This window comes from Manacus candei, unplaced genomic scaffold, assembly GCF_025592945.1.
Source record: "Manacus candei isolate 608988 ecotype Guabito, Panama unplaced genomic scaffold, ASM2559294v1 h1tg000073l, whole genome shotgun sequence".
NCBI lineage: Eukaryota > Metazoa > Chordata > Aves > Passeriformes > Pipridae > Manacus > Manacus candei.
In genome coordinates, this window is record NW_026138121.1 from 4,649,594 (window position 1) to 4,673,465 (window position 23,872).

The 23,872-nt window shown below is 51.1% G+C and overlaps 1 long non-coding RNA gene across 5 annotated transcripts; it reads left to right on the plus strand.

Moving 5' to 3' along the window:
* The first annotated feature begins 577 nt into the window (after window positions 1–577).
* LOC127480394 (uncharacterized) lies at window positions 578–21,942 on the plus strand. Of its 5 annotated transcripts, none has more exons than XR_007907902.1 (4): window positions 13,701–14,566; window positions 15,187–15,441; window positions 19,922–20,233; window positions 20,319–21,942. It is a non-coding gene; the product is annotated as an uncharacterized LOC127480394 (long non-coding RNA). The 5 variants fall into 5 exon arrangements; XR_007907905.1 differs by having other exon boundaries at window positions 15,210–15,441; XR_007907906.1 differs by lacking the exons at window positions 13,701–14,566; window positions 15,187–15,441 and adding an exon at window positions 578–1,085.
* Window positions 21,943–23,872: the final 1,930 nt, after the last annotated feature.

Sequence of the window (23,872 nt, forward strand, 5' to 3'; positions counted from 1 at the left end):
CCGGCTCTCATCCCAACGTTTATTATTTTTTTTTTCCTTCCTTTTTTTTTTTTTTTTTTTTTTATTTGGAAGAACAAAGACTTTGGGGTGGGTTGGCGCGGTTATTTTTCCGGGGTTGGTGTCGGTGGACGGAGGGGGGGAGAGGCTGGAGGTGGAAGGGGGGAGCCGGTGGCTTGAATGCGAGAAAGTCCCAAATTTCCCTGGCCGAGTTGCCGAGATCGTCTGTGCGAAACTTAAAGGAGGAAAGACGTGGGGGGGGGGGAGGAGGGGGGGGGGGAAATAATTAAAAAATAAAATATGATGACGTCACTCGGAGCAGGGGTGCCTTCCCTGCTGCCTGTCAGATGCGCCTGAAAAGAACAGGGCAATAAAACAACAGCCGCCTCTGTCTCCCTCGTTAAACACGGCACTAATTGGATGTTAATTTCTCCTTGCTCTTCTTGCTGCTCGATTGTGAGGACTCTGCCTGGCTCTCCCTCTCTCGCTTCCTTTCTTTCCTGTTGCAATGCTCTTGGCAGCTCTGAGGGACTCTGGACTGTGCGCTCTCCTCCCGCTCGTGGACTGGAATAATTCAGGAGCTGGGAGAATTAAAAAAGACGAGGCGCGGGGGCGAACGGTTCAGAAACGGGGCGGGTGTGATGGATTTCCAGAGCTACTCTAATCTCCCCGTTTCCCGTGCATTGTCCTGCCGACTTGGAGCTATTCTCTTCCCATTTGATTTCTCTTCCCCCCCTTTCCTCTTGCGTTGGGTTTGGGCTGCCGGGCAAAAATATATGCTTCGGAAAAAAAAAAAAAAAACCAGAAAAAAAAGGCACCAAAAAAAAAAAAAAAAAAAGGAAAAAAGGGTAGGAAAAAATAGAAAAAAGGCTAAAAAAAGGCAAAAAAGGCTAAAAAAAAAAGAAGAAAAAAGGGGGAAAAAAAGGGAAAGGAAAAAAAAAGCCTGGTTCAATGACGACAAACCCCCAAACCTCCTCCCAGCTCCCCCCGTCTCGCCGCGCTGCCTAAACCCTGCGTGGAAACAGGCGTTTTAGGGAGCCAGAGCAGGAAGTTGTTGTTCTCTGTCTTGCCCAGGTCATCCTTCCAGGGTACGTGTGCAAGGGCGGTGGGCGCGAGGGGCTCGGTGGGCACCCAGCAGCCGTCGGCCGCCCCCCCACGTTACCCCCGGCCAACGAGGCGGGTGAACGGCGGAGAGGGAGCGGGGCCCGCGTGGTGTTTTGGGGGACGCAAGAGGGGCCCAAGGGACAGGATGGGTGGGGGAGCGGAGGGGAGGGAGCAGGAGGCGGAGGTGGGGGGAGAGAGCGAGAGCCGGGGAGTAAAGTCCTACCTGGGATCGGTGCCAACTTCCTGCAAAGGGTTACAGACCCGCGGCTTTGAGAGCCCACCAGAGGCGAGTGCGCTCTTGTCACGGTTCCAAGGCGAGATGAAGGCAGCGGGAACAGGTACAGCAGATGCCGAGTGGCCTCGTTTGCCCGCCGAGCAGGGCTTCGGCTCGATTTAAACCTCGCCGACGAGGAGGCTTCGGTGCTCCCGCCGGCAGGGGCCTCGCCATCCCGGCACGAGGCCATCGGGGCCGTCGGGTGCCAAGGGTGGGGTGCGTGGGTCGGTGGAGGGGGGGCGTGTGTGTGCATGGCAAGGGGGGGCCTCCGCTGCTCGTTCGCCTTCTTGCCGTTTGGATTAACATGCGGAAGATGCGCCTGTCACTTTGCTTACTGTCAGCGCCGGCTCGGGGATGGGTGACGGCTTTGTTCGGCGCAGCCGGGGGAGCTGTGCCAACTCGGACTTGGCAGGCGAAGCCGGGTGGGCAGGGAGAGGGGGACGAGGGAGCGGGAACGGCTGCTGGGGCGGCTGCGGAGGGACGTGGCCGCAGGCCCGCGTCTGAGCGCGGCGGGTTTCTGTTGGCGTGCGCCTCCCTCTCCCTCCCTCTCTCCCGCGCTCGCCTGCGCCCAGGCTGGTGCAGACAAAATGAAAACGTGTTTTGTTTTGGTTTTTTGGCATCTCCCCAGCAGCGCTACCAACCCCAGCTGCCCCCCCTCTGCTCCCTTCCCCAACCCGACGCGACTCCCTTTTACAATCAGCACAAACCAGGTGCTACAGCAGCAACAAAATAAGGCCAAAAATACCCCCTGGCACCCAAACCGCCCCCAATCCGCCACCCTTGGCAGCGACTGCTCCCAACCATCCTCCATGGTGGGTGGGTTGTTGTTTGTATGTATATAAATTTTTTTTGTCCTCTTTTTTTTTTCTCCCCCCATCGGGTCCCTCTCGCGTTGGGTGTGTGTGTTCCTATTCAAGGACCCGCCACCTCCTGTCGTGCTAAAACCAGGAAGGAGGGAGCCAAGGGCTCATTTCTGCCTGGACGCCGGGGCGGCGGGCGAGGGAGATGGCAATGGAGGACAAGAGGAGGGAGGAGAGGCATGGGCAAGCGGGAAAAGGAGCATGGGGAGGGCAGAAAAAAAATAATCCACCTCCCTAGGCCTTTTGTTTAACCTGTGTCGATGCAAAGAAAGGTCTTGGATTTTTTTTTTCCCTCCCCTTGTCCTTTTTTTTTGCCCTGTGCTTGAGCCTCATGGGGCGTTCTCGAGCCCAATGGGGCAACTTTCCGGAGCGGGCGGTGTTGGAGGTTGATTTTTTGGGAGGCGGCGGGCTCGTCCCACGGGCGCGCGGCTCCGAGTGCAGGAATTCCTGCCAGCTCGCCTTTGTGCCAGCCTCCGTTGGCCTTGGGTGTCTCATTCGGATGGAGCCTGGCATCCAGGCACCGCCCATTTCTTGGCGTTGAGCTGCGAGGAGAAGGAAAGGGGAGAGAGCGAGCGAGAGAAGGGAAAAAAAAAAGCTGTCTCACTCAAACTGGCCTTTCTCGGAAAAGGATCCTTCCCCGATGATTGTCCGGATAAGCGGAGCTAAATCCAGCCACTACTCCACAACAAAACCACTCTCTTCCACGGTGCGTCTCTCTTGCTGCCTTGGTACGAAATCGAACCTCACTCTTAATTTTGGGGTTTTTTTTTGGTTTTTTTTTTTTGTTCGTTCGGTTGGGTTTTTTTTTTTTGCTTTTGATTTGAAATAACGTTTTGTTCCTCCAGTTGCTCCGTTGCTTTGTTGTTGCTGTAACCTGCCTTCTCCCCGAAATCCCTTCCCGCCGAATCCTCCGGCCCTTGGTGCTAAAACACCCGACTTTAATCGGTCTCCTATAGAGGGATGTATAGCAGACAGGCAGGTCCCTACGTGCAGTGTTTGGAGCAGCACTGGAGGGTGATTTCTCTCCCCGCCCTCGCCCCACCACCCGGGACGTCCCCGAGAGCCACCCGGGGCTGGGTGCGTGTCACCCGGGCGCTTCTTAACTCCCCACCGAGCACCACCGAGGGGGGAAAAATATGTCGAATCATGTCGGATTTGCAATTCAACATGGCAGCCGCAGCAAACGTGGTGGGAGCTCCCAGCGCCGGGCACACGGTGGGCACGCTGCTCCCGGCCGGCCACGCCAGCGCAGGCTGGGGGCACGGGGAGGGCGGCCGGAGGGAGAGGGAGGACGGGAGGACAGCAGCGAGGACAACCCGGGTGAGGTCAGGGGAGGAGGATAATTTTATATCGTTTTGGGGGGGGGGGGGTGAATTACACCAGGAGCGATCCGGGAAGGAGGGAACTCAAGCCGTCTGGTTTTGTCAGCGTTAACTGTTTAGAAGCTGGCTGGTTTTCCACACCTGGCAGGCGTGCCAGGGCGGGCGCGGGGCCGGGGAGATGCCCGGGAGCGGGGCGGGAGCGGGCTGAGGGAGCGCTCCGGAGGCAGCTTTTCCTGGAGCGATGGCGGCCTTCGGGCCGAGCCGGGCGCTGCTGGGAGGAAGCTGCTTTTTGAAGGCACCGGGGTGATTAACGGGGCCCTCCTCGGCCGCGCGGCACCTCCTGCCTCGTGGAGGTTCACGCCTCGCACCGGGGCGAGATTTGGCACCGCCGCACCGAAGCTCCTCAGGTCGGCCTGGCCCTGCCCGGGCCCAGGGGTTGCCCTGGCGAGGGTGAATCTGCCCTCTTTCTGTCAAACTTAATTTAGGCCTGTTTGGGACACAACAAAAGCAGCTTGTTTGCAGGGCAGGGTCCTCCTTCCCGGCCGCTGTGCACTCCACAGGCGCTCGGAGCCATGAAAGCCACCCCTCCTCCTTCACCAAATTTTTCCTCCTCGTCCCCCCTGCCCAGCCTTCCCACTCCTCCTCCTTTCTCTGGAAAAAACCTTTTCCAGTGAGTGACATGTGGCCCTACAGTAAAACCTCTGAACTGGCCACAAAGCACCCAAATGCCTCGGCCCTACTCTGGCTCCGTGACCCATCAGCCTGCACTGGCTCTATCAGCCATGCTCCGGGAATATCCCCAAAATTGCCTCACCCAGCAGGATGGTGAGAGCCTCCCAGAGATGTTGTCCTGGCTGTTGCACCTCAAAGGGAGCTCTGTCACCTCGTGCACCTTGGTTTAGTGTCTGGGACACCAGGGTCCAGCCCTGAACCCCCGTTCAGCACAGCCGTAGGTAGGTTTTCACAACCAACTTTCCTTCAGTTTAGAAGCTGAAATTCCCCTGTTGCAGGAGCTAGGGGCAGTCAGGCATTTGTGGGGTCAGACCCCCAAAATGTGTTGGGATTCCCTCTTCAGCAGAGCTTGTGTACACACTAGGTTACATCCAGTCCCTTAATTCCAGTGAGAAGGCAAGCACAAGTGTTTTACTCATCAGTCCAGCTTTTCCCTTGCAGATTATTTATACAAACAGGGGTTGGGGTGAAACCAGACCTTTCCCAATTTGCTCCCAATCCCTATTGCTTCCCTGAGAAAAGCTGGTGGAGGGCAGATATTAAAAAAAACCAACAAACCACTGAAGCTCCTGTGAGCAGCCTGGGAGGAGAGAAAGTCTGAACTCAAGCAAGGCTCTTCTGACGTGTCCTAAGCAAAACATCTGGCACCCCTGGAAGCGCCGTCCAGCCAAGGGACACAGCTGTTTTATTCCACACAGCTCGCAGCAAAATAGGGCTTGTGCTTCCAGAACATGGCTCAGCAGAAAGGACGAATTCTTGAAATGGGGAGTTGGACCTTTCTGCTGTTTATTGCCTCTGAAAACCCAGTTTGCTTTTGGGCTGCTCTGCTCCATCTCCCGGCGGGAGACCAGGAGCTTTGCTCCAAGGCTCGAGCCTTGGTCGGCTGCTGTAGCCCCCCAGCCAGCAGCAGAGCCACTCTGGACTTGCACAGACATTCCTGAGAGCAGGATCAGGCCCCCAGGTTTGTCGAGGGTGGCTCTGGGAAATTTCCTTTCCTTAAAAGGACCAAGTTTGGCCAAGGCAGAGTTTGGACTGTGATTTCCTTTTTTCTTTTTTTTTTTTAAACCCGCCCCCCCCCCCCTTCAACTCAGAGCAAAACTTAAATTGGTGAGAACTGCCTGATTTATAGCTGCAGAAAACGCTGAGCTCTGTGTTTCCACAGGCCAGACCCGAGGGGAAAAACTTCCCCTATGCTGGACCATCCATGTGAGCGGCTTCACCACTCCAGGGACCACTTCTGGTAGGCAAAGAAGGGGTAAAAGGCAGTGAGACTGAATCTGGGCTTTGTAGGCCCCATCCTCAGGCTTTCCACAAATTGTTCCAATGGATCTGGGGGCAAAAGTTTTGCAAGATCCTTGTAGGAACCCATCCAAGGGAGAGCTGATGCTGGAAGCTTCATGCACCATGGAGAACACGGTGTCCAGACACACCCTGATCTGATCCACCCTCTACCACCCCACATCTGGGCATCAGAGGAATGAACACCATTTATTTTCCTTCCTGCACCTCTCTCAGTCCCTAATTTCCCCCTGCTTTTTTTCTGTAGTACCAGTTTGTTGTGGTGGAGTTGCTCGTAGCTACTGTTTAACTTCAGTAATTGGCTGCTGCCAAAGGTGAGGCCTGGGGGGACAAAGCGAGGTGGCTGGTTTGTTATTGTAGGGTTGCTCATGGGCACTGAGCTGTGCTGTCTGGCTTTGCAGTTGGAAAACCCGCGAGATACGCAGGGTTTGGCATGCTAAGGTCGCTCACAGGATAGTCCTGGCCACAGGAAATGTAAGAGAAGTAGCCCAGTGAAGGACACAACCAACACATGCGTGAAGTGAGGTCTGTGGGGTCTAAGAAGTGGTTGTTGTGGTGTCGAGGTGATGACACAACCAAATATCACCCAGTTCTGGGGTTCTGGGAAGTCTGTGGGGTGGAGGCTTTGCAAGCACCTCTGCTGCTCATTCCCACAGCAGTGCTGTTCTGTCCTGTGGCTGCTGCCAGCACCTCAGTGTCACTGCCCTGCTGGGCTTGGGAACAGAGGACCAGCCTAAGGGAGGTGGCCCTTCATCCCAGGTCAGTCCAGGCTCACGCAGGACTGGGCAGGAGGTTTCTCCTCACCTGCAAGACCATGACAAGCGTTGTGCTGCTTCCTCCTTCTCCTCCTCCTTTCAGCTTAAGGGCTCTGCAGGGCAGCCACAGCCACCTTTGGCTCAGTCTTCAGGGTCTGGTTTGAACTCACGGGATGATCTGTGCTGATGCTTCAGTGCCAGGCATGGGGACCTGAAGCAGCTTTGCCTGGGCAGGGAGGTTCTGGGAGTAAAACCAAGAATTCAGGGAGTGGTTCTCCTGTCCTTCAGTCGTGGCTTGTATGGCACTGGGCATCAGCTCTGGTGAGGGGAATGGAGGCTGCAGGGGCAGCACATGGCATCCTGGCACGTGGAGCCAGAGTGGCTTGGGAGCAGGCAGCAGGATGGGAGTAGGCTCATTTTCTTTTGCCTGAGCTCAGGTTGGGAGTGAAGGCACCCTGGGCATGCAAGAGAGAAGGTCCCAAAAGCCCAACTCGGAGCAACAGCTTGGATTTTACTGTTTACTGAGCAGTTCTCATGTGAAGATTCCACCAAAAGTCAGGTCAGAGGCTGATAGCAATGTGATCAACAGCTTCAGTTTCTGGGAGAAGGATCAGGGTAAGAACCTGGGAGCTGAGCAGGCCCAAAGGGAGTATATCTAAGATCATCCTTCCAGCCACTCTGCCTTGGAAGCACATTACTGCAGCTGAAGAGAGCTGGGATGGATGCAGAGGGACATGGATAAAGGGGCCTAGGAGGGCTTTGCTCCTTCTCCAAGCTGGCTGCACAAAATCCAAGCAGGTGATGAAACCCAACAACTCAGCAGCTCTCAGTGTCCCAGGAATAAGAATAGAGATGAGGTCACCAATAGCACTTCCCAGTTCAGTCTGGCCAGTTGTCCTACAGCTTGCTGGGGGTTGCCTCTGCTGTTTTCCATCCACAAAACCCCCTTCTCTCCCTGGCCCCATCAGCCATGTGCTGTTAACACACATCACACTCCACCCCAGGAGCGGCCGCACCTCAGCAGAGATGTGAGAACACACAATGATGTGTTGAACCCCAACACAGTCTCTGTTGTTCAACTTGCTCTTGTTAGTCCTGAAATCTTCCAGGCTATTCAGAGAGGCAGTAGCAAAAGAAGAGTCTGGCAACGAGCTCCCAGAGTAGGGAAACCTGAGCTAGTGGAGCTTGTGCTGGATCTGACAGCCAGGATCGGCCCCTGACCTGAGGCTGGACCCAGCCATGCCTGAGCACTGTGGGAGTTCCCATCTGGATCTCAGTTTTGCAGTCCCGGCCCTGCCCTGCCCAGGGGATTAGCGAGATGCGGTTCCCCGGGCGGGGGAAGGGGCTAATGAACAGAGACAGGATAACGAAGCAGGTAAGGGCTTCCTGTACTTCAGGGCTCGGGAGGAAATCCTGCAGCTGGTGAATCTGGATACGATTAGTGTCCATTTCTCCCTGTGTAATCAACCCATCTGTTCATCCTTGCGCATCAGCCGCGCACGCCTCGTTGCAGGCAGATGCCTCCCGGGCACCGCTTTCATCCGTGTCTGCCATGGCCACTCCAGGCAGGCTGAGAACAAGGCTCGCTCTGAGCCGTGACGGCGTCTGCTCCCTCTCCCTCCCCCTGGGATCGGCAGCGCCGGCCAGGCCAGAGGGAGTCCCGGGAGAGCCGCTCCAACCAACCGGGATCGCTGCGAACGGCGGGACCGAGCCCAGGGAAAGCCCCTTCCCCTCCTCCAAAGGGCTTTGAACGGGCGTTCGGAGAGATCGCTGTAACACGGAGATGAGCTCAGCTCTCCGGGCACTGCCCGCTCGTCCGAGCTCGGCTTTACCACGAGCAGGTAAAGGTGGATTTGTCCGGCTGCCCGGCTCCAAAGCCTCGTTCATCCCACGGGATCCTGAGGACGGGCTGCGCGGTCCCCACGTGGTCGTGGAAGGGACTGGGCTCTCCGTCCTGCTCTGTAAGAACCCTGTTAAAGCTGAGAAGTGCTGGTGCAGGATCCTGAGGATTCATTTCACCTTCTTTTCCTTGACAATCTTGTCCAGCTATGCAAAAAACAGGTGGCAGCCCTGCATTGGCTTACAATGTCAGGCCAGTGTGTCAGCTTGGGCTGAAATGAAGTCAAAGGAGAAGCTGGTGTGTGGACCAATGTATTTTTTTGTAATGCAGTGGCTCAAGCTTGCATGGCCCTTTATGGTCTTCTGAAAGGTCAAGCTTGGTGACAGAGTTGGGAGATTCCAGTCCCAGTATCCTGCAGGACCTGCACTTATGGGCTCTTGCTTGTGGTCACTGGAGTGTCCTGGGGGATCCATCACACCATATAAAGATGGTCCCTACCCCAGGCAGTTTCTGTGCTCAGCCCAGTTCTCTCCCTGTGTGGTGTTCAGGGACCCAGGCACCTGATCCTGCCATTTACTGAGTGCCAAAGTGTCATTACAGCCAGGAACAATTTGAGGAATGCAGCACAGGTTAAACATTTAATATGCTTTCAAGGCCTACTTGTTGTTTCATTCCTAAATGCAACCTGTCCTCAGCCCCTATTATTTTGTTCTGGTCTGCTCTTTGGGTCCTAAATCTTCTGATTTTTGTTTGGTTTGGAATGCACTGATTTACCACTAAGGAATAAATGAAAAGCAAAAGAAAACAGCAGCAGTTGTTTGCACAGGCCCTATATTGTTCTGTGCTCTGCTGCTACTGAAATAGGAGTGATAAATCCTACTCCCTGGACAGAGAGAGGTTTTTGGGTGGTGGCTGTGTGCAAACAAGGCCAGGGAAGATAAACAAGAAGAAAAAAACTGGGTTTAGGAAATGACAGTTGCGGATGGTCCATCAACAGATGCTTCAAAGCCAACAAAACACCATCAATTAGCAAAGCCATATTAATATTATTTCTCCAAGGCATTTTTGCATTCACAAAGAGGGCCAAGGGCTGGATCTATGTAATGGTATCTGTGGTCAAACTTGGCTGCAATTAGGAATCTGTGCCATTCCTGTGTTATAGGGGGGAGTTTTATAAAGAACTTTGCATGTAGAAAATCTGTCCACAGTGCCAGAAAGGCTCAGCCAAAAGGGTGATGAAAATCTGTCTGTTGGTGTCCTTGTCAGAACTGCTGGAGGTGGGAACATTTGCTAATCTTGCTTATTTTAAGGGCCCTGCTTTCAGCAGCAGTTCAGTTCTGAAAATGCAGCTCTGAAAACTCAGCCCTCGAGAGTCTCATACAATACACGCCTCAGACTAGACTAAAGAGGGATGAATTTTTCAGACTGTAGGTTCTTGCCTGCCTAATTATGATTTTCAGCTTCTTAAGATTAGGTCTTTGCATTGTATAAATGTGACACAGAAGAAATAGCTGTGACATTGCCTTTGCTGTTCCAGCTGGGGAGGAACTCAGCTAAACCTGCAGAGTCTCAGAGCTTGCAGAGCTGATGTGGAAGGGGAATTTAGCTTCATGTTGGGAAATCAAACTCAGTTCCCTGAGCAACCTGAACTGTCACGATTTCTCTTCTGTCCAGGTCACCCAGGATGGCCTGGGAACAGTGTCACTCTTGAGGGGTACCTTTGGCACCCTGATGCAGTGCAAGGTCAAGAAAGGTTTCTGTATCAAGGCAGTCCCCATCAGTTCCAGTGGTTATATCTCTACTGGAACCTTTCAGTAGGTTTAGACCTTCTCTATGGGTTTTGACTTCCCTGTTCAGCTGCCTCCATAGACACATAAGATGCTTGAAGCTGCATAAAATGGCTTTTGAGTGAACTCAGGACTGGCCAAAGTCTAAAATGGTTTGGCTTGCAGGATTCATGCAGCTCCAAATCCAGACTGGGATGGGTCCCAGTGATGTGGAAAGTGAAGCCACCTCTCACTTTAGCAGGCAGAGTGCTCTCTGCCATCTCTGCCACCATCCATCTTCTGGAAGAGGGAGGAGAAACTGCCTTGTGTGCAAGCATCCTTTGGGGCAGGGTGGGATGTGGGTCACAAACAGACTGCTGGGCATGTAGCAAAAAGACCATCAAAGCTGTCAAAAACCCCAGTTTGGATTTCTGTGTTTTCTTGGTCTGGAGCCCCAGAGCTGTGTCTGTGAGAAGGCAGCTCCACCTTCATCCTTGGTGGGAGAAGCAGGCAGGAAAGAGCTTGGATGGACTCTGCCCATTTTTACCCCAGAAGTGCTGTGGCAATAGTATGAATAATGCATGTAAGTTCAATTCTTTTCTCTCTGGCTGAGGGCAAGGTGTCCCAGCTGATAAGAACTGGGAGCCCAATCTTGTTAAAGCCAGTGTTAGACTTAGACCTTCATGAGATCTACTGCCTCAAGCAATTCCATTGTTCAAAGCACATTCGGTTAATTAGTACATTAACTAATTAACCTTCTCAGCATCCCAGGTAGGGAATATCTGTCTCCCAAAGGAGGAAACAGAAGCAAAGTGACTCACTAGGACTGGATGCAGGAGCTCAGCTGTCAAGTCTGGGTTTTTTCCCTTCCCAAATGATTTTGTTGCTGCTGAGGGTGCCTTGTGCACACAGTTCCCTCAAGACAGAAATGAAGGAGTCTGAAAAACTCCCAAGAGAGTGCTCAGGCCCAGCGAGGAAAAGTACCACTGGCAAACCATCCAAATCCCCAGAGAAGGCAATTTGCTTCACCCACATGCACCAACTAAGGAATAAAAAGCCAGTGCCACTTCTTGTTCACCAGGAAAGTTTTTCTCACCACCAAATGGCTAAACCCCGTTACCTTCTCACTCACATTTTCGTCCACTCTAAATTTCATGACTCAGAAGCAAAATGGCCAATGTGGGGAGGAGAGAGCATGTGAGAGATGGCAGTGGGGCTGTGTTTGTAGAGGCTCACTGGGATGTGATCAGACCAGAAGGGTAAGACCCAAAGAGGCTCCAGCAAACAGCCAGAGGGGAAACTTTGATGCTGAGGAAGTCCTCCGACTCAAACACATGATGGTGAGCAGCTGATTTCCACAGCCTTGCAGCGTGGTAGGAAAAAACTCAGGGCTAAAGCACAAGGGTAGAGTTCTCTGGCTTGCAAACCCATGACAGCATCACAGACCCTTTCTCACGAGTCCTGGTCACAAACAGAAAAGGGAGGCTTGTTCTCCCCACCCAGCTCTGACCTGAAGGCAGAGAGAGTTCTGTGCTCTGCCTACTATCAAATGACAGTCCTTGGCAGCAAGGATGTGTGTGTAGAACAAGAACCAACTCCTGCATGCAATGATATGTCCCAGAAGAAGAGAGTCTCCCAGGGCTTAATTATGGGGCCATGTGCTTACCAGTCCTTTGCTCCTGGCTTCCAACCAGCCCAGGCAGTCACAGCCCTGCCCACTGGAAGCTCAAACAGGAATGTCAAGGGTGTGCCTTGAATGGGAGCACAGCAACAGCACATGAGAGCAGAAAGCACTGAAGCAAGAGGCCTATCCTGTAGAAGGGACTCCTTTCATGACCATGTCTTATTCTACCACCAGTTTACTAAACCCACAGCAGCCCAGATTGGAGGCTGCAAAAATATCTCCCTTGCAAAATCCTCCCTTGCCCTTCGTGAAGCTCCAGCATTTTAATCACATTCACACCTCCCTCTCCTGACACAAACCGTCTCGGCTCCCTCAGGAACCCAGGTCCACAAAACCTGTGCATTCCTGATCTCATTCCCTTGCTTACACAGTCAACACTCTCCCCTCCATAAGCCTCCCAAACACCCCCCTTTGTTTATTCTCTGTATTCCCATCTTTCACCCTGTGCACTCCCCCATTTGACTGGGATATATTGAATAAGCAACTAGTACAGAGGGGCTATAGACAATTTTGGGTGTGCTATTGATATCTTCAGCAATCCCAGCCCTATGCATGTCCCTAATTCCATATTGCTTCATCTCAGGACCACCAGGAAGGTGCTGCCTAGTTGATCCAGGGACCCTGTTACTGGGACTGTCTTGTGAATGGATCTTGTTCTGTTGTGTTTATATTCAGTTAGAATAAGAGTTCCTCAGTTTGTCAGGGGGTTTCTAGAAGAGAGTATTGGTGCCAGAGCAGCTGAAATTGGTTTTCATTCTTAGCTTCAACCTGACATGCTGCATGTGGCCATTCTTATCTATTGCTATAATTCTTATCTATTGCTATAATTATCCAGAGCCCTTTGGTCTTCATCCTGCAACTTGTCTTGCTGCTCCTCCTGCAAAAGTATTGCACGAGAAATGCACTGTTCTTTCTGTGCAAAGGCATTTTCAAGCAAGCCTTGCCTTCCCAAATCCTAGTAAAATTAACCAGACTTGAATCTCTTAAATGCCTTCAAAGTTCCCAGACTTCAAGGTTAATCTGAAGTGCATAAACCTACCTCTGAGGTCACATGGCTCGAGACCAAGTCCATATGAAGTCAGGATATCCTGGGCAGGCTCTCAATAGAGTTTTTTACAGGTGATGCTTATTTTCAGGGATATTTTAATAAGCCTAATCAATCATAGCAAGCTACTAAGCAATAAATCCATAACAATTTTCATCTGGACATCTTAGGTTACTTTGCAGGAAGTTGGTGGGGATCAGACAGTAAGGAATAGTGGTTATTAAAAACAGTCTTAAGATTTCAGCTTTCTTCACAGGATAACTCGAGATGTTGGCATTCTGCTTCTGCTTGGAATTACTTTGCAGAGAAATTTCCTTCCCCAGTGACCAGCTAAAGCTGGGCAGGTCCAACCTCCTGTGCTTAAATTTATCCCATGTGAATATGCCAAAAAGTGCCTTGTCCAATTAACAACCTTCCTTAGAGGATTTTCCTACAAGTCCTGTAACAGCTTCAAAGATGTGCTAGGTTTTGGCATTTCCAGCTCTCTGCATCCTTAGGGCACTGCAAATTCCTACCCATCCTAAATCCTGGGAATAGTCCTGATTTTCACCTCTTGTCCCACCTACAGAAGTGGAAAGCCCAGGGGATGTTGGTTTGTGTCCTCCTAAGGGCTTTTCCATGCTGGGTACTCTCAAAAAAGGTCATGAGGTGTTTGTCTTGCTCTAAAACCTCTCATTGTTTTTTTTTTTGGTCAGGATTTGAAGGGATTTAATGTTTGTGGTCAAGGGTGGGATTCACCTGTGCATCTTGTTGGATGCTAACTGGGAGCTCAGCCCTGTGCTTTAGGGAATGAGGGTGCAGTGAAATGCCCCTCTGGTTGCCCAAGACGATGGGCAGTTGTGGTGCTGGTCCGTGGAAGGGCAGAAAGATAAAAGTCATGGAGCTTCTGTGAGGCTTTTTGCAGGCACAAGGCCCTTCTGGACAGAGCCTGCGTTTCTGGGGCAGGCTCATCATGACGGGACTGAGCAAGGAGAGCTTAGGTTGCTCCTCCCGCCGGTGCCGTTTGGATCCGGGTTGCAGAGGCCGTGCTGTCCCCGAGGCCTCCTCGCCCACGCCGGGTTCCTCTCCCCCTCCCTGCGGGTGTTATTTACACCATTTCCTGCCCAGGGAAGTTCAGGAGTTTGACGTTACTGGGTTGGTTTCCGCTCTCCTGCCCGGTTCCCATCGGGAGCTCTGGCAGAGCCCAAGCCCTGCGGTGCCGGCAGCGGCCGGGCAGGACCCTGCCCATGCCAGCGGGCGGGATGGAGGTGCTAGCCAGGCCCAGGGAAAGAAGTGTAACCCCTGTCAGGCTGGACAACTCAGGCTCAACCAGCCTGGGAGGGCTGGAAAAGCCGACTCTATGTCCGTCCCTCCACCCCAGTCCTGCTGCAGGGCCGGACGGGAGGAAGGGAGGACGCACCCGGGCATCGCTGCAGAGCTTTTGGGTTCCTGCCGAATTGACGCCCGCCCTTCTCCCTCCCTCTCCTCCCCATCCTTCCCTCCTGGCCTGCGTCTCCCCTCCCTTCCCTTCTCCCTCCCATCCCGCAGCAAACAAAATGGCTGCTCCATGGCCATTTTGTTTTCCGTCTGGAAGGGGGAAGCCGGGACGCTGGGACTTGGCTCTTTTTTGGAGGCTGCAGCCATATTTGAGCCCAACTCTCCCGTCTCTACGTGGCACCGGCTGTAGCGAGAGAGAGAGAGAGAGAGAGAGAGAGAGAGAGGGAAAAAAAAGAGAAAAAAAAAAAAAAGGACCTTTTGGAACGAGCCCAAAGTCAGAGAGTGGGTAGTTTTGGCGTATGTTGAGCACTGAAAATGCCTGGAATTGCCAAAGTGAGCTTTTGTGTTAGCAGCGTAAGGCTACTCGGTGCACGCAGAGTCGCAGGGCTGCACGGAATAGCCGGACGGAAAGGTTTGTTCGCTATATTCAATAAAACAGCCCTCCTTTCTCCTGGATTTGTAAAGTACCAGAGAGCACTGTTGTCTAATTTGTTTTTTTGGACGGGCGGATGGTTTTACACATCGGCTTGGTATGATCAGAGCCGGTCATTGCCGGACGGTAGCGTTTTAACCTGTTGTGTGTCCTCTTGTTTTTGGTGAATACGATATCTGACCTTTCCACTGAGCTGGCAGTGCCTGGATTTAGCTGATGTAATCCGGAGGATATTTTTTTTAGGGATTTTTTTTTTGTTGTTGTTTATTTTGTTTATTGCCTCCTTGCCTTGAAAGTTTTCATCTCAGGAATAAAAAAAATCTCAATTTAAATATTAAAAGCAATAGCTGTTCTTGGCTTTTTAAGCCCTTGCTTTTCTCCCAAGGCTGGAGCTGAACTGTGATAACAACCTGTTTACTGCTCTCTCTGTGTATCCTGCACACGTTAAGGTGTGATACACAACAGAGACGCCATCAACAGTAACACGCCTTGAAAGTTTAAGGCAACTTGGTGGCGTTGCCATAAAATTTTGCACAGAAACGTGGCAAAAATACCAGAACTTGTGCCAAATAAAAGCGATTTTTTTTTTTTCCCCAAAGTGATTCTGCATTTCCTTCAGTAGCCTGGATGTCTTGGATTTGGTAGTCACGTCGTTTCGTTCATGGACGCTCCCAGGAGTAGATCTCTGTCCGGTGGTGTGGGGGGATCGGGCTCTGATAAGGCAGCATTGTTGGAGTGATCGTCCTACCTTTCCTTGAGTGGCTGTCCAGACATGTGGAGAGAAGCAGACACTTTCAGAGAGGAGCTGGGAAGGAGAGCAGAAAGAGGTGAAATCGCTTTTCTTGCACAGAAAGGTATTTGCCTCCATATCTCCTTGGCTTGTTTATGAACAGACAATACAGGGAATTGCACGGGTGATGGTGGTCCTGGAGCCGGGGCTGCCTGGGCGGGCACTGGGCGGGTGGTTCGTGTTGAAAATTAAATATTTTGGTCCAAATCTATGTTACCTACACACCTTTCATGAGCAGCTTTTCCAAGGAAGAAAACAGTATTAATTAGAAGAGTTTTACAAAATATTACAGAAAAGGTTCTTCTCTCTTTAGATGTTTGAGTTAACCTATAGAATTGAGTACAGAACAGGTAAAAATAAGCCTGAAAGATATTTTTTTGTCTTATTTTTAGTATTTGGAGAAATTACTCTGTGGAATATAAGTAGTGCCTGTCTTTTGTAACAAAAATTCTTGGATTTTTTTTTTTTTTGCTTCAGGAGAGGAGGAATTATATGCAGATTTACAAGGAAAATACACAAACGTTTAGAAAAACCGTTGCCTTTGTGGCCACCTCTAATAATGTATTTAAGAAGGTTTCATAAAAGATAAGTCATGTAACAAGCAAGTTACAGATGCCTGTATTGTAGACAAAAAATATCAGATTCATTAATGATAATCCAGATGTTTAGAAACATCTGATGGGACTCGAGACAGACTCGAGACAACCCCTAAGAGATGAGCAGCTATTTATTAAGATACCTGTTAATTGTTTAATAATAAATGCCATGACGAAGTTGATGTGAAATACTCCCCATGTCATTAAAGCGTACGGAGGAAAAGCATTGCTAAGAGGCAGGAGCTGTTGCAGGATTGAACTTGAAATATTTTTACTTCCATTTCCCCTTCCCTGTTCACGGTACCTTTGATTAACTGTTTCAAAATGTGATATTTAATACCAACTTTAGGACCGGGTGCCTGGGAGGGCGGTCAGCCTTGCTTTGCCGAGGGGTTCACCTGGCCTGGGAGAAGTTAAAAGCAACTTGTCCCTGTGGCTAGTTTGGCAAATGTCACTTTTTTTGCTTTCCCGTGGCAAAGGGTTGGCCCAAGGTGGTTTTTTGGGGTGTTTTCTGCTTTTTGTGCGAGCGGGTTCCTCGCTGCCTCACGCGCAGCTCCGAGCAGCGCCGGACGTGGCTGCACATCCCGGCAACGTCGGGGAGTTACCGAAACCTTCCGCGCTCGTTTTTTTTGCTTATTTTAGGTTTGGGTTTCAATTTTTTTTTTTTTTTTTTTCCCTTCTGGTCTGTTTGCTTTGTGTTTTTCCGTCCCGGCGAGGCGTCGAGGCGGGGACGTGGAGCCACTGCCGGGTCCCTTCCAGGCAAAGCCAAGGGGACAAAATGGCCACTTCGGCCATTTTGTGCCGGCGCCGCCGGGCGGCTCCGTGGACGCCAGGGCCGCTCCTGCCCCAGCCCGGCCCGTGCTCCGGGAGGCTGAAAACCCTCTTGGAGACTCAGGGCCCTGAATTCCCGCTGAGAATTCCTGCCTGTCCCCGGCACGTTTTGGCACCGGCGCGCGGGACCGTGGCTGCACAAAGGCTGAAAGCAGTGTCAGCTTTTAAAGCAGAGACTTTGTTGTTTCATGGTCTCCTCCTCCCCCCCCTCCTCCATTTCATTCAGTGCTCCTTAATAAACCAGATCAGCTCCTCAAAGCTTCGGAGCCTTTCCAGCTACTCTCCAAGGTGGGCTCCCTCCTTCCTTGTTTTAAAGGCAGAGACTTGGCTGTGCTTGAGCATCTTTGGTCTGTAGATGCTCCAAAATTGGGGGGGCATCACCTTGGGTTGTTTGCTGGGGTCATCATGAGCTACCCTGAGCCCTGCTAAATGAGGAACAGTTTAGGTCACCTCTTGATCCTAAAATGGAGTCTGAAAGCTGGACTGGAAATATCATTTTTATGCCAGCCTGGAGGATTTTGCTGTGAAGAAACATATTAATCCTCTACCTGCTAATTTTCCTCACCCCTACAAGCACCTCTAGACAGCAAGACCATGTGGTGACACACTCTGAGCACAGGGAACTTCCTGCAGTCTCAAACAGACCGATCAAGTGTTTTCACAAAAATCAAATTTTGGCATTTTGAAGGATTCCTATGAATCTGGAAGGGGAAAATTACAGAGCTGCTACCTTAAAGCCTGCACAGAAAAAGGTGTTTTTCAAAGAGATCCAGTCCTTGACAATCAAGTATCCGAAAATCTTCGAAAAATGGGCTTAAAAAACTCACAAGGCTCATTTCAGTGATTGTGGTGGGATTTTTGCTGAGAATCTTGGTAGATATGGAGTTTGTACAAATCTGGTGGCTGAATGGGTATATGACTAATTCATAATGCCTCGTTGTGAAACCCCAGCAGGGTTTTACCCCTGAGCTGTCAAAGACAGTCGGGAGAGGTGGATGTGCTCCTGTCCTAACCTGGTTAGGCTGGCCCAGGTAAACCTTTGCCTGGCAGTGTGACCAGAGACTGAAGCCAGACTTCCCAAGGCTTCACCACGGACTTGCTGCTTCCCCTTCTTTCCCCATCTTTTGTCTTGGTGGTTTAGACCATGAGCCATCAGGAGAGGGTATTGCTGTCTCTGCAATTTGTATGGGACAAACAAGTGTGACAAGTGATACTAAGGGTAGGATGCTCTTAGTGATCCTTACTGGGCACAGTATTTCTAAAATCCTCCTGTTTGACTCCTTTCTTCACAGATCCTGGCAAGATCAGGATTGCAGAGTCAGCAGCTGGGTATTCCCAAAACCTATATTCATTAAGACAATTATTATAATTAAATCTTCTATTTTCAGGATTACTTATAGAAGTCAGAAGGGATTTTTTTTTTTTCTCTCTCCATATATAATTACATCTGTGTGATCTCAGAGTTATTTAATGTAATTTCCCACCCACGGTTTGAGATTGGCCCAAATGCCTGTACTCTGCAATGGTATCAAGAGTGACCTTTTAAATGCCTGGCCTAGACATCTGGCTTACATGCTTAAAATATAAGCCACCAGATTGGGAATCAGGAAAAATTGTTTCTCTAGGTCAGTTGCCAAAAGTCTCAGTACCAAGAAGGACGAGCATCCTCTGCTTCTGTGTATCACCCAGGGATCATCTGGGCCACCCATCTCCTCTACCAGTCCTCTACCAGTGCAGCATCCACTGGTTTTCTTGCCACCATGGCTGGTGTTGCACATGCTGAGAACGATGAGCAACCTCTGTGCACCACTTTCTATGCTGATAAAACAGGAAAAATAGTATTTCCTGTCAGCAGGCTGTTTGGGGTGGAAGGTACCTGGCCCTGTGGATGGGCTGGGTATTAAATGCTGTAGGAATCAGCCCTGCCACCTTGGTTTTTTTGACATTGTTTGTACCCTGTCACACCAGGAGAGGCCTGGGCCAGATGGCCTGGCACAGTGGGTCGTTCCTCGTGAAGGATCAGTTTGTCAAAGGAAATTAAGAGAATTACCTGGGCTGTGTTGGATGCCAGTGAGGAGGACTAGTGGAAAGCTCTGCAAAGGAATGGGGTACTTCCTAAACCTGCTGCAAAGATTCCCTTGTACCCCAGGCCACCCTAAACTCTCACAAGCATTCCAGCTACAGTAGTTCACCAAACCTTTGGGAATCTTACTTATTAAGGCTGTTGGCTGTTATCTGTGGAAGCACGAAGCATTAGGCAGCTTTTGTCCCTTTGGGGACTTCTGCCTTAGCCCCCTCCTCTCTCACTGCAGCACGTTTGAGGGGGTTGGGGACATCTCCTGTTGAGCTCCTATGGGAAGTTGTCTTTGGGTCTCTGCTGTGATGCACGTGCTTGGCGTGCTACTGGTGGCTCCCTCATCATTATGGCTTCCTTTAATCTCCAAGGGGAATTCTTTCTCGTTGCAAAAGAACCTCACACGTTTCTTTTCAACTACCAGCTTAATACCTTGCATCTGTATTTGGGTGTACAGAGAATGAGAAAGTCTCAGAAGGTGAGCCAAGGGCTTGGGGGGAAGCCAGTCTGTCTGGATCCATGCTAATACCTCCTGGCTGGGCTGCAGCATTAGAGGGACAGCACGGCTGCATGTTGCACTCATTTGTTTAGGAAATAAGATCTGCCTTGATGTACTCGATACCATTACATTTGCAGCCTAAAAGCTTCCTTGTACTCAGTTATTTCTAATCTGCTCAATTCCCTGGAGTGCACAGCAGCTAAATTGATGGATTCTCTTATCTGGCCTGGCAGGTTTGTTCTAGATACGCTGTGTGTTCAGGAGGTGAGGTCAGCCTGGCTGGCTGTGCTTGGCGTTGCTGCAGTTTCTCGAGAGCTCTGCTATCTCCATGTGTGGCCCCGGGCTCCAAGGGCAGGGCTGCTGCTCCCGTACGCCCTTGGGTGCATAAAGTTTGCAGCCAGTGAGACTGCAAGGTAAGGGCTAGTCCAAGTGGACTGAAGGAGGTTTAAAGAAGGAAGGAGCACTCCAGGACAAGGTTGGATATGACTCTCCTTTCCCCTGGTGTGGTGAATTCTGATGATTTTTCTTGTGTTTCTCCTCACAGGAGCTGCAGAGGAGCAGATGCCTGGATAAGGATCATCTCAGTGCCTCAGGCTGCCACGGTCCCAAGCTGTCCTTGAGGCTGAGGTAGTAGATTGAATAGTTGTGGAGTCTGGTCCTCCCTTTGAGCTAACTATACAATCTACTGTCTTTCCTAAGGAGACAGTCAGGTCTTCAGGTCTCATCATCTACTTCTACACCAAGTTCTCATCATCTACTTCTACACCCAGCGTGGAGGCAGGTGGTGCAAGGAAAGCAAATCTGTGAATCTGCAGCGTCCCTGAGTCGGGCGAGACCTCCGTTCTGCTCTGTGGAGGTGAGGTAGTAGGTTGTATAGTTTGGTGGGAGGGATTTGATCCCATTTCAGGTGATAACTATACAGTCTATTGCCTTCCTTAAAGAGCAGCAAAAGCGCTGGAGGAGCTCCCGAGGCATCGCTTCTTTCTGTTGAGGATCCTAAAACACAGCGTGGCACTGTTGAACAGCTCAGTGGGTCTTCTCTTACAGCAGCCAGGACTGCATTCTTCCAGGAACTGCTCCGTGCCTCAGGCACATGAGCACGGAGGCACCTGCTTACAAACCCACCTCTGTTTAATGGGTGCAGGAGAAACTGTGAAATGGGTCTGTGCATCAGCTCCTGGTGTTCAGTTCTACTCCCTTTTTGCAGATGAGCTCCAGTTGTGAAGTGTTTAAATCTGTTGTTCTTTTCTGGTCTGTCAGGGCTGGAGGGGAGCAAATGGGACAGATTTGAGCTCATGACTTAAGCTGGTTTCACCCAGTTCTGAAGTTTGGGTTAAGAACTAAACCCAAGGGCAAGCGTAGCCTGTGGACTCAGAGCCCCGGGAGCTGAGCAGATCTGGCTGCTTGGCCCCTGCTCAGGAAGTGCATTTTGTTTTGGACAAGTTCCCAGCTGTCCCATGGTATGGAGTTACAGGGTGGTTCTTTGTGATCTGATAATTCCTATCAACATAACTCACTGACATGCAAACCCTGGCAAGGAGGTTTGGGCTCCTGGGTATTTACACAGGATAAGCCAACGATTCAGACTAAAAACTTGTCCTAAAGTGAGACAAATAAGGAAGAGACATGAGCCAAAGGGAGCAAGTCCTAATCTTTCTGGGTTCTCCCAGGCAGGTAGCACGTCTGACAACAGACATGTGAGAAGAGGTCACGCTTCAGAGCTCTGGCCCTTGGCAAGGAACAGGGAATTGTTAATTCCTCTCTTTCTTAGGAGCAGATGGGACTATCCCTCTGCCGTTTTCCAAAGTAAGCAGGATCAAGATCATGAGTGGAGCTGTAACACGATCAGGGCTGCACCGGTTCTACAAGACCAAAGGATATTTCAGGCCATTATCAGGACCATCTCACTGCCAGGGAGACACGTGAGACCCGAGACACCCGGGAGCGAGGGCGAGCAGAGGACACCTTCTCAGATGAAGTGGGAGGGAGGGAGCTGCAAAGAGAAATGGGAGCCCTCAAATTTCACCCTGAGCAAACACACAGGGACAGCCAGACCTGACTGCTTGGGGCTGTGGGACTCCCCAGAATGAAGCAGCTCGTTTAAGGCTCCTCTGCTGGGATGGGGTGTAGCTGCAGCGAGGCTGGGACACAGCTGGTGGGTGGGGATGCTGCAGTGTGTAGCAGGGAAGGAATGCAGCCCTCTCTCCATAAATCTGGCTTTTCTGCACTCCTGGAGACTTGCTGTGCAAAACTACAGCTTGGTCCTCTTAGCTGCATTACTATCCTCTAGCTGCTTGCTAAGGGGCAGAGCTCCTGCCCACAAATTGCTTGGAAGGTGCCAATATAGCACCACAAGCATGGGAACAGAGTGGCATATCCACTTCATATTTAAGAACTAAATCCCTCAAAAAGAACTAATCCTGTGTGTCCCAGGTGGAATCAGCTCAGTCCCCCTCCATGGCATCGATGTTAATGCAGAGAATCTCAAGCAGTGAAACTGTGAGCTGGAAGCCATGAATAAAATATTACTGGAGATGCTCTCTTGTGAAAATAAACTTGGTTTGATTTGTTTAAAACAGTGTCTTTATTGCCTTGAAGTCAGCTTGGCTGGTGAATTGGGACCTCCAGAGGGGTGGCTGCTGTTCCTGTCTGGCCAAAACCCTGAGCCTGAAAGGGACACAATGAGGATGTGGGGCAGACTGGGTTGGCCAAGCAGCTGAGACCATGTGTTTTAACTGGCAGGAGGGGCTTTCCTGAGGCAACACAAATTCTACATGAAGCCTCAACCTGCTCCTTCACCCTCAATCAGCTCAAGGGCTGCAGGTTGGGCTTCTCTCTGCCCTGGATAGTCCTTCCTATAAGCATGTTTATAATGGATACAGCACCAGGAGAACACAGGGACTTCCAGGGTCCACTAACCCCAACTAGGGCTCAGAAAGCAGCCCAGGCAACATTTAATTTCTCCAGTGCTTCCTGGCACAAGGGGAAGGGCAGCCTCTGCCCGGGAGGGCAGTGAACAGGCTGGCCAAGCTTATATTCAATGGATATCTGGGACTCCCACCTGACTTACTGGCCAGGATCCCACAGCACATCTTGGTGGGGCAGCAACACCATCCCTGACCATTGGCACAGAGCGACAGACACGTTCTTTTAGGAGAAAGCAGCCAGGAAGCAACATGAAGAAAGGTGAGTTCCCTCCAGGACACTGTGGGAGGAAAGCACTTTCAGCACAAATACTCCAAGGGAATATTTGGCAACTCGATGGATCTACCAGCATCATGACCCCAGATGCAAATCCCCCAGGACAGTGTATGTGTTCACCTCAACCCTTCCAACCCACCATGTTCAGGGGAGGCTTCAGGAGCTGAAGCCAAGAAACCCCCTGTCACTCAACCAGCAGCAGAGACGTCCCTGTCCCTGCTGGGAACAGGCCCCAGGGGAGGAAAGAACCAAGCAGGTGGGGCTCACACAGCAGCTAGACCATATAAACACCAAAAAATTGCATGATTTCAACCCAACTCACCCCAACTGATGATTGGTGCCTTCTCCTCCTCCCACCACACATGGCTGTGGGGCTGTAAGGGCCTGGCAGCATCTTTGCCAGGGTCACCCCAATACCAGGGGTGCCAACACCAGAAATGGAGTGGAAATGCTGTTAAAGCCTCCCTTGAACGTTTTGTGTCTTCCCCTGTGCTCCACACCAAACCCTGCCCCTGCCTAGGCCCCCTAATTTAGGATTGAACCAAACCCCCCCTAATGCCTGTGTGAGAAGGGCTCAGCCCCGCTGTCCTGGGGTGCAGGGGGAAGAGGAAAGCGGATTTCCTCCTGGTTTGGAGTTTTCTGCTACAAGGAACTCTATAAATAGGTCCTTGCACAACAGCGTGTCTCCAGAAGTCAAAACTTTAAGGAAAACAAAACTCAACAGTTTTCACAAGGTTCTCTAGCCCCAAAATAATGATAAAATACTCAAATCCTAAAATTATTTTGGAGGCTGTCAATTAGCAGCACCTCAGCAGGGAAGGGAGGGGGAGTGGGGACGGTTCCAGCACTGCAAAAAATCAGCTATTGCCCAAGTGCCCTGATTTTGCTGGGAGGAGAAATGCTTTTCTGCTCTTTGGATTCTTTGCAGGGAATTCACCCTACGTTCTCCTCCACCCAAAACCAGAACCAGTGGTTCTGAAATGCACTCCCAGCTCCAACCCCTCAGCCCAGGGGAACAGCAGCTGCTCTGGCTGCACTTTTCTCATGTGTCCATAACCCCAGGAAGGATTTTTGCCCCCAGAGCAGCTGGGCAGCAGGAGCTCAGCCTGCCCCGAGAACGCGCAGCAGCCGCGGCACCTGGGCAGGAGGTTCTTTTTTAATCTGATTCTTAACTCCATGCGGAGCTGGCGATTAACTAAAGCTCGGCGCTGCCGGCAGGGATCCGTGCGGTGCATTCCGAGCTGCCCAGTGCTCAGTGGTGTCTCTCCCAGTGCCATCTGCCGGTCACTGCCTG